Raw genomic sequence first — 18,651 nt, 5'->3', positions numbered from 1 at the left:
TCTCTTGGTAGTTCATAGTCCGGCTCACGTATTGCGGGCCTGGGTCCTTGCTTCCTTGAAGAACCACCTTGGTACATTTTCCTAAACATATTTCTTCCTCTAAAAAATTTCTGAAATTTTTAGTAACTCAAAATAAAAGTGAACCAAACTCAACAAAATTGATAGCAACTACTCCCACTAGTGCCTAGAGACTATATCATGCATTAGAACTACTTGGGACCAAATAAATTTTACATGCAAGCTCAAGAACAGGGTCACCTAAGCAGCAAAAATTTGCAATAAATAAAGCACTAGAACAAAAACTAATTGAACCATTGGAGGAGTCACATACCGAAGAACAATCCCCCAAAGCAGTTTTGTGAGTGGAGCTTTGAGCAAGGAGATCGAAAATGGCAGCAAGATGAGCTAGAACTCATGCTTGAGCTAGTGGGTGATTTTTTCTGGAGGAAGACAAAGTGTGTGGGTGCTGGAATAAGTGGAGGGGGGCCACGTGAGGCCCATGAGGCAGGGGGCGCGCCCAGGGGTGGGCGCGCCCTGGACCCTCGTGGCCAAATGGTGGGTCCCCTGGTGTGTTCTTAGTGCCAGATATTCTTAAATATTCTAGAAAAAATCATATTTCAATTTCAGGGCATTTGGAGAACTTTTATTTTCGGGGTATTTTTTATTGCAAGGATAATTCAGAAAACAGACAGGAAATACTATTTTTGCTTTATTTAATCTAAATAATAGAAAGTAAAAGGAGGGTACAGAGAGTTGTGCTTTCTAACTTCATCCATCTCATGTTCATCAAAAAGAATCCATTAACAAGGTTGATCAAGTCTTGTTAACAAACTTATTCCGAATCGCATGAAACCGGAGAATTTTGGAATAGCACTAGGTTACCTCAACGAGGATATGCACGTACCCAACAATAAGAGTATCATATTTCTTTTTGACGGTAGGAAGAGGAAATTCAAAACCTCCAATAGTAATCGTTGGAATTTTTCCAATAGAATTGATACTATGGACTTGAGGTTGTTTCCTCGAAAAGTGTACCGTATGTTCATTACCATTAACATGAAAAGTGACATTGCCTTTGTTGCAATCAATAACAGCCCCTGCAGTATTCAAAAAGGGTCTACCAAGGATAATCGACATACTATCGTCCTCGGGAATATCAAGAATAACAAAGTCCGTTAAGATAGTAACGTTTGCAACCACAACAGGCACATCCTCACAAATACCGACAGGTATAGCGGTTGATTTATCATCCATTTGCAAAGATATTTCAGTAGGTGTCAACTTATTCAAATCTAGTCTACCATATAAAGAGAGAGGCATAACACTAACACCGGCTCCAAGATCACATAAAGCAGTTTTAACATAGTTTCTTTTAATGGAGCAAGGTATAGTTGGTAATCCTGGATCTCCAAGTTTCTTTGGTATTCCACCATTAAAAGTATAATTAGCAAGCATGGTGGAAATTTAAGCTTTCGGTATCTTTCTTTTATTTGTAACAATTTCTTTCATATACTTAGCATAAGGATTCATTTTAAGCATATCAGTCAAACGCATACGCAAAAAGATAGGTCTAATCATTTCAGCAAAGCACTCAAAATCCTCATCATCCTTTTTCTTGGATGGTTTAGGAGGAAAAGGCATGGGTTTCTGAATCGATGGTTCTCTTTCTATACCGTGCTTCCTAGCAATGAAGTCTCTTAAGCATGCGTTGGTTTCCCTTGAAGAGGAAAGGGTGATGCAGCAAAGTAGCATAAGTATTTCCCTCAGTTTTTGAGAACCAAGGTATCAATCCAGTAGGAGACTACACACAAATCGCCTAGTACCTGCACAAACAATCAAGAACCTTGCAACCAACATGATAAAGGGGTTGTCAATCCCTTCACGGCCACTTCTAAAAGTGAGATCTGATAAAGATAATAAGATAAATATTTTTGGTATTTTTGTTGTATAGATTGGAAAAGTAAAGATTGCAAAATAAATAGTAAACTAGAATTGTAGATTGGAAACTTATATGATGTAAAGAAGACCCGGGGGCCCTTGGTTTCACTAGTGGCTTCTCTCATGATAGCATATATTACGGTGGGTGAACAAATTACCACCGAGCAATTGATAGAAAAGTGCATATTTATGAGAATATCTAGGCATGATCATGAACATAGGCATCACGTCCTTGACAAGTAGATCGAAACGATTCTGCATCTACTACTATTACTCCACACATCGACCGCTATCCAGCATGCATCTAGAGTATTAAGTTCATAAGAACGGAGTAACGCATTAGGCAAGATGACATGATGTAGAGGGATAAACTCAAGCAATATGATATAAACCCCATCTTTTTATCCTCGATGGCAACACTACAATACATGTCGGTTCCCTTTCTGTCACTGGGATCGAGCACCGCAAGATTGAACACAAAGCTAAGCACTTCTCCCATTGCAAGAAAGATCAATCTAGTAGGCCAAACTAAACCGATAATTCAAAGAGACTTGCAAAGATATTAAATCATGCATATAAGAATTCAGAGAAGAACCAAATATTGTTCATAGATAATCTTGATCATAAACCCACAATTCATCGGATCTCAACAAACACACCGCAAAAAGAATTACATCGAATAGATCTCCAAGAACATCGAGGAGACCTTTGTATTGAGATCCAAAGAGAGAGAGAAGAAGCCATCTAGCTAATAACTATGGACCCGAAGGTCTGTGGTAAACTACTCACACATCATCGGAGAGGCTATGGTGTTGATGTAGAAGCCCTCCGTGATCGAATCCCCCTCCGGCAGATCGCCAGAAAAGGCCCCAAGATGGGATCTCACGGGTACAGAAGGTTGCGGCGGTGGAAAAGTGGTTTCGTGGCTCGCGTGGATGTTTTCAGGGTATAAGAGTATATATAGGCGAAAGAAGTAGGTCGGTGGAGCTAGAGGGGCCCACGAGGGTGGGGGCGCGCCCTCCTGCCTCGTGGCCACCTTGTTGCTTCCTTGACTTCCACTCCAAGTCTCCTGGATTGCATTTGTTGCAAAAAAGATACTCGCGAAGGTTTCGTTCCGTTTGATATTCCTTTTCTGCGAAACACTGAAATAGGCAAAAAAAATAGCAATTTGCACTGGGTCTTCGGTTAATAGGTTAGTCCCAAAAATAATATAAAAAGGTATATTAAACATCCAAAACAGATAATATAATAGCATGGAACAATCAAAAATTATAGATACGTTGGAGACGTATCAAGCATCCCCAAGCTTAATTCATGCTCGTCCTCGAGTAGGTAAATGATAAAAAACAAAAAAATTGATGTGGAATGCTACCTAGCATAATTTTAATGTAATTTTATTTATTTTGGCATGAATGTTCAGATCCGAAAGATTCAAGACAAAAGTTTAATATTGACATAAAAATAATAATACTTGAAGCATACAAACCAAGCAATTATGTCTTATCAAAATAACATAGCCAAAGAAAGCTCATCCCTACAAAATCATATAGTTTGGCCATGCTTCATTTTTGTCACACAAAAATGCTCTCATCATGCACAACCCCGATGACAAGCCAAGCAATTGTTTTATACTTTAGTATTCTCAAACTTTTTCAACTTTCACACAATACATGAGCGTGAGCCATGGACATAGCACTATGGGTGGAATAGAATATGATGATGGGGGTTGTGTGGAGAAGACAGAAAAAAAAGAGAAAGTCTCACATTGACGCGGCTAATCAACGGGCTATGGAGATGCCCATCAATTGATGTCAATGCGAGGAGTACGGATTGCCATGCAACAGATGCACTAGAGCTATAAATGTATGAAAGCTCAACAAAATAAACTAAGTGGGTGTGCATCCAACTTGCTTGCTCACGAAGACCTAGGGCATTTGAGGAAGCCCATTGTTGGAATATACAAGCCAAGTTCTATAATGAAAAATTCCTACTAGTATATGAAAGTGACAAAATAAGAGACTCTCTATCATGAAGATCATGGTGCTACTTTGAAGCACAAGTGTGGAAAAAGGATAGTAGCATTGTCCCTTCTATCTCTTTTTTTGGGCCTTCCTTTTTTTATTTGGCCTTTCTCTTTTTTTCAGATGGGACAATGCTCTAATAATGATAATCATCACACTTCTATTTATTTACAACTCAAAGATTACAACTCGATACTAGAACAAGATATAACTCTATATGACTGCCTCCGGCGGTGTACCGGGATGGGCAATGAATCAAGAGTGACATGTATGAAAAATTATGCATGGTGGCCTTGCCACAAATACGATGTCAACTACATGATCATGCAAGGCAATATGACAATGATGAAGCGTGTCATAATAAACGAAACGGTGGAAAGTTGCATGGAAATATATCTCGGAATGGCTATGGAAATGCCATAATAGGTAGGTATGGTGGCTGTTTTGAGGAAGATATAAGGAGGCTTATGTGTGATAGAGCGTATCGTATCACGGGGTTTGGATGCACCGGTGAAGTTTGCACCAACTCTCGAGGTGAGAAAGGGCAATGCACGGTACCGAAGAGGCTAGCAATGATGGAAGGGTGAGAGTGCGTATAATCCATGGACTCAACATTACTCATAATGAACTCACATACTTATTGCAAAAATCTACAAGTCATCGAAACCAAGCACTACACGCATGCTCCTAGGGGGATAGATTGGTAGGAAAAGACCATCGCTCATCCCCGACCGCCACTCATAAGGAAAGCAATCAAAGAACACCTCATGCTTCAAATTTGTCACGCAACGTTTACCATACGTGCATGCTACGGGACTTGCAAACCTCAACATAAGTATTTCTCAATTCCACAATTACTCAACTAGCACGACTCTAATATTACCATCTTCATATCTCAAAACAATCATCAAGTATCAAACTTCTCATAGTATTCAATGCACTCTATATGGAAGTTTTTGTTATACCCATCTTGGATGCCTATCATATTAGGACTAATTTTATAACCAAAGCAAATTACCATGCTGTTCTAAAAGAGTCTCAAAATAATATAAGTGAAGCATGAGAGATCAATTATTTCTATAAAATAAAACCACCACCGTGCTCTAAAACGATATAAGTGAAGCACTAGAGCAAAATTATCTAGCTCAAAAGATATAAGTGAAGCACATAGAGTATTCTAATAAATTCCAATACATGTGTGTCTGTAGCGACCAGACCTCAAATGGCCTGTGCTGCTGTGCACCAGTGTCATCCCTGGATCAGTAATGCTGACACGCACAGTACAAATGGAGGATTTATAATAGAGTAGCAATCACACACTTATTACATCGGATACCTCCAAAGAGATTAAGTAAAAACATGGCTTAAGGCCATCTAATAACGATAACAGCGGAAGACTTGGAAGATAAGTGAGTCCATCAACTCCAGCGGCATCACTGAGTATAAGACCACGACCTAAGGCAGCTTACTCGTCGTCTGAAAAGTCTGCAACATGAAACGTTGCAGCCCGAAACGGGTCAGCACATAGAATATGCTGGCAAAGTAACACATAGAGAGCAATGAACAATGATAAGGCTATACTATATGCATATATGGCTGGTGGAAAGGCTCTATGGTTACAGTTTTTGCGAAAAGCCAATTTTATCCTACTGCAAAGGAATAAATTTTATTTAACTATCATGGTGGTTGAAACATTGAGAAGGTACCTCCAACTCAATCCCATTTAAGTGTCATCATTAACCCAACAAATTAATTATGAGTATCACGGTGATGAGATTCAAATGATAATCCAAGTACTAGATACTCAAGTTGTCCATAACCGGGGACACGGCTAATCATGATCAGTTTGTACACTCTGCAGAGGTTTGTGCACTTTTCCCCACAAGACTCGATCGCCTCCGCTTGATTCTCGCACTGCATGATGTTTGAGAAAAGGATGACCGAGACACAGTCTTTCAGAAACAGTCACTCTCTACTCTGGATGGACCGGTACACCTACTTTCCCCTACATCTGCTAGTCCACCTCTTCAAGAGATCCTGTAACCTACTCAGCTATGCTAGAGCCCATAATAGCTTGCGGCTGCACACGGAAGTTTCTAGCATGAATAATCTTATGATCCCTTTGAGCCTGGGTGGCGGACCTTATACATACAGACAACACTGGGTTCTCCAGGTGCCTCAATCCACCCAGATGTGAGTTTTAGTTGCCACCTTAAGTTGAACCATTAATTAACATCTCACATCTGTCATGGATATCACTCAAACCCAATCCACGTCTACAAGCATAGCATGGCAATAAGAATAGCAACGTAGAAGTAACTCCCAAGGGTTTGATAGAAAACAGGTAATAGGTACTACCTCAACTACTTCCCAATACCCATAGTTTAATTAGATCCTAATCATGCAATGTTTGAGGGAAATAGATCTAATGCAATAAAACTGGGTATGAACGGGGTATGATCAAAGTGTTACTTGCCTTGCTGATGATCCGCAAAACCTAGCGAGTCGAAGTAACAAGCGGCACACTCCGGGTACTCTATCGCAAACAAACAAGCATACAATCAGTACTCATCTAATGCACAGGTAAAACTCGAATGAAAGATCCAACCAGAAAGTTCAACTTAAGAACTCCGGTTTGCAAAAAGAATCAACTCGAAAGAAGCAACGAAAGTCAAACGGCGAAAGAAAGAAACTTCGTTTGCTAATCTGGATCTAGGTCAAATTTTACTGTAGCAAAAACTTGTTTGAGTAGGTTAAACGGAAAGAGAATTTCGAGACGACACTCTAGGCGCTTGAATCGCCTGATTCCGATAAACGAGCGAAAAGTTAAACAGATTCGAAAATTCGATCAGAAATCGAATCTGAGAAAATAACGAGAAAATTCGACGAAAAAGAAAAATGGATGAACAGTTAAATAACGGACGTTCTTTAACAGAGAAAAAACCGACGAACGCGTTCGTTAAAACGAACGGTTCGGCGAACGCTCGTGAAATAAGAAAACCGAAAAAAAAACGATCTAGGGTTTTTTTTAAACAAAAGGTTTTTTTTTCAGAAAACCGGTCAACGTTGAAGACGGCCGGCGGCAGTACCTCGACGGGGCTCGCTCCGGCGAGGGGTTCCGGTGGCGGGGCTCGGGGCGGGGGTGCGGGGCTCGGGGGCGGCGGCTCCGGCGGCGAGGGGGCGGGGCTCCGGCGACTCCCGGTAGCGGCGGCGAGGCAAAAAGCGGCGGCGGCGGCGGGCTAGATGCGGCGGCGGTGGCGTGCTCCTCCGGCGGCGGTGGTGAGAGAAACGGAGAGGGGGGGGTATATAAGGAGGGGGGCTAGGGCGGCTTGGGGAAGGGGTCGGGCGAGGGGAGGCGTGCGGCGGCCGGAGTCGGTCATGGCGGCGGCGAGCTCCGTGCGGGAAGAGGAGAACCCGCGGGCGGGCCGTCGGCTGGGCTCGGCCCAGTCGGCGCGGGCGCAATTTTTTTTTTTAAATAAGTTCCGCGGAAAATATTGCGTAGAAAAATAAATAAAAATCAGAAAAATATGAAATAAATTTTCCCTGTCTAGTTAAAAAATCTAGAATAGGGTGAACATTTTTAAAATCAAAAATAAATATTTTGAAAACATGCATATTTTTAAAATGCAATAAAAATTGCAAATAAAATCCAAATAAATTTCAAATAATGATTTTAACATTTTTCCTCCAGTATTTCAATATTTTGGAGAAGTCATATTTTCTCCTCTCGTTTATTTAAAATGAAATATTTTTTCGGGGAGAAAAATAATTAAAACCAAAATCCTCGTTTGAAAAATCAAATAAGAAAATTCGAGAAAATCCCCAACTCTCTCCGAGGGTCCTTGAGTTGCTTAGGATTTATCGAGGATTTGTCAAAATGCAACAAAACATGATATGCAAATGATGCTCTATGTATAACATTCCAAATTGAAAATTTGGGATGTTACAGTGTCTCTCCAAAAGGTGTGTACAGCAAGGATGATTGTGGTAAAATAAAAGCAAAAACTCAAATCATACAAGACGCTCCAAGCAAAACACATATCATGTGGTGAATAAAAATATAGCCTCAAGTAAAGTTACCGATGGACGAAGACGAAAGAGGGGATGCCTTCCGAGGCATCCCCAAGCTTAGGCTTTTGGTTGTCCTTTAATTTTACCTTGTGGTGCCTTGGGCATCCCCAAGCTTAGGCTCTTGCCACTCCTTGTTCCAAAATCCATCAAATCTTTACCCAAAAACTTGAAAACTTCACAACACAAAACTTAGACAGAAAATCTCATGAGCTCCGTTAGTGTAAGAAAACAAATCACCACTTTAAGGTACTGTAATGAACTCATTATTTATTTATATTGGTGTTAAACCTACTGTATTCCAACTTCTCTATGGTTCATACCCCCCGATACTAGCCATAGATTCATCAAAATAAGCAAACAACACACGAAAAACAGAATCTGTAAAAAACAGAACAGTCTGTAGTAATCTGTATCAAACGTATACTTTTGTAACTCCAAAAATTCTGAAATAAATTGTTGGACGTGAGGAATTTGTCTATTAATCATCTTCAAAAATAATCAACCTAAAAGCACTCTCCAGTAAAAAATGGCAGCTAATCTCGTGAGCGCTAAAGTTTCTGTTTTTTACAGCAAGATCATAAAGACTTCACCCAAGTCTTCCCAAAGGTTCTACTTGGCACAAACACTAATTTAAAACATAAAACCACATCTAAACAGAAGCTAGATTAATTATTTATTACTAATCAGAAACAAAAAACAAGAAACAAAAATAAAATTGGGTTGCCTCCCAACAAGCGCTATCGTTTAACGCCCCTAGCTAGGCATAAAAACAAGAATAGATCTAGGTATTGTCATCCTTGGTATGCAATCCATAAGTGGCTCTCATAATAGATTCATAAGGCAATTTAATTTTCTTCCTAGGAAAGTGTTCCATGCCTTTCCTTAATGGAAATTGGAATCTAATGTTTCCTTCTTTCATATCAATAATTGCACCAATCATTCTAAGGAAAGGTCTACCAAGAATAATAGGACATGTAGGATTCCAATCTATATCAAGAACAATGAAATCTACGGGCACACAATTCCTATTTGCAACAATAAGAACATCATTAATCCTTCCCATATGTTTCTTAATGGTGGAATCCGCAAGGTGCAAATTTAAAGAACAATCATCAAATTCACGGAAACCTAACACATCACACAAAGTTTTTGGACTCGTGGAAACACTAGCACCCAAATCACATAAATCATAGCATTCATGATTTTTAATTTTAATTTTAATAGTAGGTTCCCACTCATCACAAAGTTTTCTAGGGATAGAAACTTCTAATTCAAGCTTTTCTTCATAAGATTGCATTAAAGCGTCAACGATGTGTTTGGTAAAAGCTTTATTTTGAGCATAAGCATGAGGAGAATTTAACACGGATTGCAACAAGGAAATACAATCTATCAAAGAACAATTATCATAATTAAATTCCTTGAAATCCAAAATAGTGGGTTCATTGCTATGTAAAGTTTTGACCTCTTCAATCCCACTTTTACCAATTTTTGCATCAAGGTCTAAAAACTCCGAATCATTGGGACGCCTTTTAACTAAAGTTGACTCCTCCAGTCCCATCTTTATCAAGATTAATATTGGAAACCAAAGATTTAATAGGAGACACATCAATCACTTTTAGATCTTCATCGTTGTTATTACCTAGATCTTCCGGTTTAGTGGCCATCTTATTAACTAAGGTGGCTTGCTTATCCGAAATTTGGGCTATTAAGTTTTCAAGATGAGCAAACTGAAATTTCAAACCATAAAATTCCTTAGACATATCATCGAGCTCTTTATTCATGTACTCCATAAAGCTTTTCTGTTCTTTAAGCTCGTTTCTGAAGAAATTATTATGCCCAAATTGCAACGACATAAAGCTTCTAAGATTGCTTTCAATTTCTTCCAACCTTCTAAGGTGAGGATCAACGCTTTTTGGTACAGCCATCAAAGCAAAACGGGCACACTAACACCCAAGAACACAAGAGGCAAGCGAAAAGAGACAGATGGAAAAAGGGCGAATAAAACGGCAAAGGTGAAGTGGGGGAGAGGAAAACGAGAGGCAAATGGCAAATAATATAATGCGAGGGATAAGAGTTTGTGATGGGTACTTGGTATGTCTTGACTTGGCGCAGATCTCCCCGGCAACGGCGCCAGAAATTGGCAAGTTGACGGGAGATCAAATCTTGACTTGACTTGGCGTAAACCTCCCCGGCAACGGCGCCAGAAATCCTTCTTGCTACCTCTTAAGCATGCGTTGGTTTCCCTTGAAGAGGAAAGGGTGATGCAGCAAAGTAGCATAAGTATTTCCCTCAGTTTTTGAGAACCAAGGTATCAATCCAGTAGGAGACTACACGCAAATCGCCTAGTACCTGCACAAACAATCAAGAACCTTGCAACCAACGCGATAAAGGGGTTGTCAATCCCTTCACGGCCACTTGCAAAAGTGAGATCTGATAAAAATAATAAGATAAATATTTTTGGTATTTTTGTTGTATAGATTGGAAAAGTAAAGATTGCAAAATAAATAGTAAACTAGAATTGTAGATTGGAAACTTATATGATGTAAAGTAGACCCGGGGGCCATAGGTTTCACTAGTGGCTTCTCTCATGATAGCATATATTACGGTGGGTGAACAAATTACTGCCGAGCAATTGATAGAAAAGTGCATAGTTATGAGAATATCTAGGCATGATCATGAACATAGGCATCACGTCCGTGACAATTAGATCGAAACGATTCTGCATCTACTACTATTACTCCACACATCGACCGCTATCCAACATGCATCTATAGTATTAAGTTCATAAGAACGGAGTAACGCATTAGGCAAGATGACATGATGAAGAGGGATAAACTCAAGCAATGTGATATAAACCCCATCTTTTTATCCACGATGGCAACAATACAATACGTGTCGGTTCCCTTTCTGTCACTGGGATCGAGCACCCCAAGATTGAACCCAAAGCTAAGCACTTCTCCCATTGCAAGAAAGATCAATCTAGTAGGCCAAACTAAACCGATAATTCGAAGAGACTTGCAAAGATATTAAATCATGCATATAAGAATTCAGAGAAGAACCAAATATTGTTCATAGATAATCTTGATCATAAACCCACAATTCATTGGATCTCGACAAACACACCGCAAAAATAATTACATCGAATAAATATCCAAGAACATCGAGGAGAACTTTGTATTGAGATCCAAAGAGAGAGAAGAAGCCATCTAGCTAATAACTATGGACCCGAAGGTCTGTGGTAAACTACTCACACATCATCGGAAAGGCTATGGTGTTGATGTAGAAGCCCTCCGTGATCGAATCCCCCTCCGGCAGATCGTCGAAAAAGGCCCCAAGATGGGATCTCACGGGTATAGAAGGTTGCGGCGGTGGAAAAGTGGTTTCGTGGCTCCCCTGGATGTTTTCAGGGTATAAGAGTATACATAGGCGAAAGAAGTAGGTCAGTGGAGCTATGAGGGGCCCACGAGGGTGGGGGCGCGCCTACCCCCCTGGGCGTGCCCTCCTGCCTCGTGGCCACCTCGTTTCTTCCTTGACTTCCACTCCAAGTCTCCTGGATTGCATTTGTTCCAAAAAAGATCCTCGCGAAGGTTTCGTTCCGTTTGGATTCCATTTGATATTCCTTTTCTGCGAAACACTAAAATAGGCAAAAAAAACAGCAATTTGCACTGGGCCTTCGGTTAATAGGTTAGTCCCAAAAATAATATAAAAAGATATATTGAAGCCCATTAAACATCCAAAACAGATAATATAATAGCATGGAACAATCAAAAATTATAGATACGTTGGAGACGTATCATAGTAACGCAGCGGAAACAATATAAGATAAATTCGTAGGCATTGGATCGGTGACTTGTTGGAAGATATTCATCATGTGACAGTTATAACCTAGGGCGAGATGGCACTAGCTCCAGTTCATCGATATAATGTAGGCATGTATTCCTTAAATAGTCATACGTGCTTTATTAAAAGAACTTGCATGACATCTTTTGTCCTACCCTCCCGTGGCAGCGGGGTCCATATTGGAAACTAAGGGATATTAAGGCCTCCTTTTAATAGAGAACCGGAACAAAGCATTAACACATAGTGAATACATGAACTCCTCAAACTACGGTCATCACCGAGAGTGGGCCCGTTGTTGTCACTCCGGGGTTGTCGGATCATAACCATAATAGGTGACTATAACTTGCAAGATCGGATCTAAAACATGGATATAATGATGAATTCATAAACGGTTCAGATCTGAGTTCATGGCACCCGGGCCCAAAGTGACACGCATTAAGCATGGCAAAGTCATAGCAACATCAATCTAAGAACATAGTGGATACTAGGGATCACGCCCTAACAAAACTAACTCGATTACATGATGAATCTCATCCAACTCCTCACCGACCAGCGAGCCTACGGAGGAATTACTCACTCCCGGTGGGGAGCATCATGGAATTGGCGATGGAGAAGGGTTGGTGATGACGAAGAACGAAGATCCCCCTCTCCGGAGCCCCAAACGGACTCCAGATCTGCCCTCCCGAGGAAGAATAGGGCTTGGCGGCGGTTCCGTCTCGTAGATCGCGATAATTCTTTCTCCCTGATTTTTTTCTGGAATAATGTGATTTTATAGTATCAGGGGGTCATCAGCGGGGCCACCAGGTGGGTACAACCCACCTGGGCACGCCAGGAGAGGGGAGCGCGCCCTGGTGGGTTGTGCCCAACCAGGGGCCCCTCTCTAGTGGGTCTTGGCTCCAGAAATTCTTATTATTGATATAAAAAATCCTCGCAAAGTTTCGTTCCATTCCGAGAACTTTTATTTCTGCACAAAAACAACACCATGGTAGTTCTGCTGAAAACAGCGTCAGTCCGGGGTTAGTTTCATTCAAATCATGCAAATTAGAGTCCAAAACAAGAGGAAAAGCATGAGAAAAATTAGATACATTGGAGACGTATCACCATCTCTAATTTTCAAAATAAACTTCTCTTTTGTGTGTTCGTTTCGCTCACGGAGCGGTGAGGGGCGGCTAATATTTTCCATGCTAGATGTGTTATTCTCACTATGAGTGTTTATTCACTTGTCATTGCACGAGAGTAAGGCAAAGTTATTAGGGACGCCCAGTCCCGAAATGAAAAATGTATTTACTTTATGTTGTCAAATAATAAATTCCTTGGAAAATGTTGGTATGGAAGGCAACTGTGGATATGGCTAGCCATGGAAAGTGAAAGTATGGTTGAAAAAGGAATAAATTTTATTTTCTGTTTGGGAACCGCTTATGATATATCTAGCATGGAAAGTGTTGGGAACTCTAAGTCATTTTCGTTGGTGGGAAGGATACACCTCCCAAAATGTTTTTATCTCTAAGTTTTTCGCTTTGAGCTCTGGCACCTCTATAAATCCCTAGTTCCCTCCACGAAGGGCCTTTCTTTTACTTTATGCAAAAAAAATTGAATTTGAGTCTCCATCTTCTCTTATAAAAGCGCCAACTAGGAGGCAATATGATCGTACTTGAGTATTGGGTGTAGCTAATATGCGAGTGTATTTCATGAATGGATCAATGATTGAGCATGATGGGCTAGGGATAACTTATATTAGCGTTGATATTTTGGAAGACATGGGTGCTTGTTGATATGCTTGAGTATTTAAGTTATCATGTCAAAACTAGACTATTGCTTTGAACAATATAAAATTCCAAATGTCCATGCTATAAAGAAAAGAAATATGATATGACATGATAGGCAGCATTCCATATCAAAAATTCTGTGTTTATCACTTACCTACTCGGGGACGAGTAGGAGTTAAGCTTGGGGATGCTGATACGTCTCGAATGTATCTATAATTTTTGATTGTTCCATGCTGTTATATTATCAATCTTGGATGTTTTATAATCATTTTATAGTCATTTTATATCATTTTTGGTACTAACCTATTGACATAGTGCCAAGTGCCAGTTGCTGTTTTCTGCATGTTTTTTTACATTGCAAGAAATCAATACCAAACGGAGTCCAAATGCAACGAAACTTTACGGAGATTTTTTTGGACCAGGAGACACCTAATGGGCCAAGGTTGCGCCTAAGGGGTGCTTCGAGGAGAGCATAACCCATCAGGGCGCGCCTGGGCGCGCCCTGGTGGGTTGTGCCCACCTCGGGTGCCCCCGGACCGCCTCTTTGCTCTATAAATACCCCAATATTCCAGAAACCCTAGGGGAGTCGACGAAAATCAATTCCAGCCGCCGCAGAGTCCAGAACCACCAGATCCAATCTAGACACCATCTCGGATAGGGTTCACCACCTCCATTGGTGCCTCTCCGATGATGCGTGAGTAGTTCTTTGTAGACCTTCTGGTCCGTAGTTAATAGCTAGATGGCTTCCTCTCTCTCGCTGAATTCTCAATACAATGGTCTCTTGGAGATCCATATGATGTAACTCTTTTTGCCGTGTGTTTGTTGGGATCGGTGAACTTTGAGTTTATGATCAGATCTATCTTTTTATATGCATGAAAGTATTTGAGTTTCTTTGATCTCTTTTATGCATGATTGCTTATAGACTCGTATTTCTTCTCCAATATTTGGGTTTTGTTTGGCCAACTTGATCTATTTATCTTGCAATGGGAAGAGGTGCTTTGTAGCGGGTTCGATCTTACGGTGCTTGATCCCAGTGACAGAAGGGGAACCGACACGTATGTATCGTCACTACTAAGGATAAAACAATGGGGTCTATCTCTACATAGATAGATCTTTTCTACATCATGTCATCGTTCTTATTGCATTGCTCCGTTTCTCCATGAACTTAATACACTAGATGCATGCTGGATAGCGGTCGATGTGTGGAGTAATAGTAATAGATGCAAGCAGGAGTCGGTCTACTAATCTTGGACGTGATGCCTATGTAATGATCATTCCCTGGATATCGTCATGATTATTTGAAGTTCTATCAATTGCCCAACAGTAATTTGTTCACCCACCGTTTGCTATTTTTCTCGAGAGAAGCCACTAGTGAAACCTACGGCCCCCGGGTCGCTTTCTCATATTATTTGCCTTTGCGATCTATTTTCCTTTGCTTTTATTTTCAGATCTATTAAACCAAAAATACAAAAATACCTTGCTGCGTTTTATTCTTATTTATTTTATTTGGCGTTCGATCTATCAATCTACTACAATTTTATTCACGTCCATTTGCCCATCTTGGGGCGCCGCTACCCGAAAGGGATTGACAACCCCTTTTACACGTGGGTTGCGAGAAGTTGCTATTTGTGTGCAGGTGTTGTTTACGTTGTGTTGCTTGGTTCTCCTACTGGTCCGATAACCTTGGTTTCACATCTGAGAGAAATACTTACCGCCGTTGTGCTGCATCATCCCTTCCTCTTTGGGGAAATACCGACGTAGCTTCAAGCCGCATCAGACATTCTTGACATTGATTGCTTGCATGATGTTGATCAACCTATTAACATGCTTCATGCTAGTGTGACTTCCCCATGCGATGATTTACCCATTTATGATGAGTTTGATGATTGCCATGTGGAGTCTATTAGTTGTGATGCCATGTTACATAGGATTTCTTGTGACAATTCTTTAGGTCACATCATGTTTGACAATCCTCTTGACTTGTCATATGCTATGCATGAGATCAACAATATGTCATATTTGCAATCTCTTCGTAGTGACTATGCATATGCCATTAAAATAAACCCAATTTGCACTTATGGCATAGATGACAAGCCCATGGTTATTGGCATTTGTTTCTCTTGTGATGATATTGATATGCTCCCTTTGCATCATTTATCTCATATGCCATGCCATGACCACCTAGCTTCGGATATGCATTGTTTTGGATGTTGTCCATTTTCTCCATATGATGTTTCCGATATTGCTCATGAGGAGACCCCCGTAGTTTCCTCATACATGTTGGGAGATTTTGATCAATCCCATCCATTGCATGATTCTCATAATTATGTGCACAATATGCTCCCCATGAATAAAAATGTTATTGATGTGCCATTGCTCAATTTGTGTCCCCATCGTGTCATACATAACAACTATTCTTTCATGATGGATGACATGTTCCTATACCATGCTTCTAATTTCTTTGAGCGATGCTTATCTTGTGCTAACTCTCACATACAAATACACATCATGATGGATGATGTGTACATTTACCACACACACACAATTTATTTTGTTTGTGTATTTGTTGTGTAGGTACCCATGCTTACTTGTCAACCTCACAATCCCATGAGTTGACGAAACGAGCTCTAGAGAGCAACGATGACTTGGGATCCCGTGGATTGTCCTTACCACCATTCCCATCGCGCAAAGACTTCGCGCATTTCTTCTAGATGGCCCTCGCATGGTTATGGCTTATCGTCCATTATGTATCATTTGCCCATATTGCCATGTTCACTTTACATGATATGCTCATTCCTATGCCTTTGACATGCATTTGTGACCCATGCTTTGCATTACACATGATGATTGATTCTTGTACTTGTATGTGTATTTGTAAGCTTGGTGGAGATATTGCTTGTTATTGCCATGTTCAACTTATGACCCATTCCTATGATGATACTATGATCTTGCTTTGTGTCCGTACTTGCGATATGGCATGTGCATTGTCTATGCCTACTATTTGCTCACATGACATGATTGTCATGATTTCCTCTAGTGTGTTGCATCTTCGCTCCACTAGTTTGCACGATATGATTGATGTGCTTGCTTATGTTGCATCACCCATGATTCATACTTGCTCTATTCATGCGGTTGATGATAACCATTGCCATGCTTTGCACATGATTCATATTGCTAATTGTCATATATATCCATATGTTTCCTCTCTCACACTAGATGATTTGACATGTATTAAGTGCAATAATGTCTTTAGTCTGGATAATGAGTTTGCCCCCATGACATTCTCACATATATTTGGAGATTTTGACATATTCCTTGTGAAGCATGCTTGTCTTACTTCTTTGCACCATATACCTAGTGCCATGAATATTGCCATTGTTGCATCATATTATTCATGCACTTGTACATCTAATGGTTATGTGCAAGAGAAGAGAACCATCATGATGGATGATGTGTTTATCTACCACGCGCATATGTTCTTTGTTTTATTGTGTGCATGTGTAGGATACTTGGACTTCGTGTCGACTTCCACTTCACGTGAGTTGACCATTCGAGCTCTTGAGAGCGAGCCTCATACATTCTACCACGACTCGCTTCTACACCGCATTTGCTTGTGCTTCGTCATTGTGAAGAATGCACAAGGACATGCCTTCAAGGTGACATCTTTCTTGAGCATGGATATTATGGATCACACTACTTGTGTTGCTTGCACCATGAGACTTATCGGTCATCTTGGACTACTTGATTGCGCACATGTTAGAGATCTTGCTTCAACTTGCCATTTACACATTTCCATGCCTCATGATGTATATGCCTTGCGTGTTGCATCCAATTCTTGGATTACTTGCTCCTATCATATGGTTGGTTGCACCAATGTCATTTCTTCACATATGACATGTCCCATTGCTTGTCACATGATTGAATTGATTGCCTCACACATGATGAACAATTTATCTTTCTATTGTGTTGAGTGCCACACGATTTTCACTACACCCTATGCACGTTATGCTTGGATTGTCTTGCACTTGACCCACGTGTTTAGACACTTCATTTTATTTGGTGTTGTGAATGATTCATATGCATACCATAGACCATTTGTTGAGCACTTTATGCATGCTTCTTATGATCTTGAGGTAGATGCTTGTCCTCTTGTCAAACATATTAGCATCTCTACCTCCCATTTGCATGCTTGTTTCCGTGATGTCCTTGATTGTGCTCAATTCATATGCTTTTGTGACATGTCACAATCCTTTGTCACACCATATGCTATGCTTGATGATGGCGCTTGTTGGGTGAATCACCTCTTGAATGATTGGTTTTGCACTAACGCTAACCACATTTGTTTTTCCAAGTGTTTGTTGTCCTTGATCCTTTTGAAGGAACCACACGACAGTGCGACATTGGAGGGTGCCCATTTCAAGCTTCAAGATGATGAGTACTTGGTGAACGTCCTCTACAACACGGCGACACCATCTCTTTCCCATGGTGATTTGGTTTTCGATCCAAGGTCGGATCTTTCCCAAGGGGGAGGGGATGATGCGGAGCATCCTACGGACATCACCATGTCAAGAGTTCATTCGGCAAGTGACACGTGTGATATCTACTTCACATACATGAAGGTGAATCCTCTCCTTTACACGTGCTCACTTGACCCCTTCGAGGATGGTATACTACTTGACCCTCCATCGTGCATGCATAGGTACTGTCGGAGTTTCACGAATGTCGAGGAGGAGTGCAAGCGCCAAGGAACAACTACACCATCCGCGAGGGAAGCGTGGAAGAGAAGGAAGAAGAAGCATGGACAAGCTTCTGGAAAGTCCGGAACTTACGGCCTCCTGTCCGGAACTTCCGACGCCCGGAACATCCGGCCATCCTGGAACTTCCGGCCCTGCTGCACCGAAGCTGTCCAAGAGCGTGCCAAATCTCTAGATATCCCGGACCCCGCCCAGACCTTCGCCCGGAACCTCCGGCGCCCGAACCTTTCGGCCGTTCCCGAAACTTTCGGCCCTACCTGC

The sequence above is a fragment of the Aegilops tauschii genome, chromosome 5 (assembly GCF_002575655.3).
Source record: "Aegilops tauschii subsp. strangulata cultivar AL8/78 chromosome 5, Aet v6.0, whole genome shotgun sequence".
NCBI lineage: Eukaryota > Viridiplantae > Streptophyta > Magnoliopsida > Poales > Poaceae > Aegilops > Aegilops tauschii.
Note: the sequence above shows the minus strand (reverse complement) of the source record.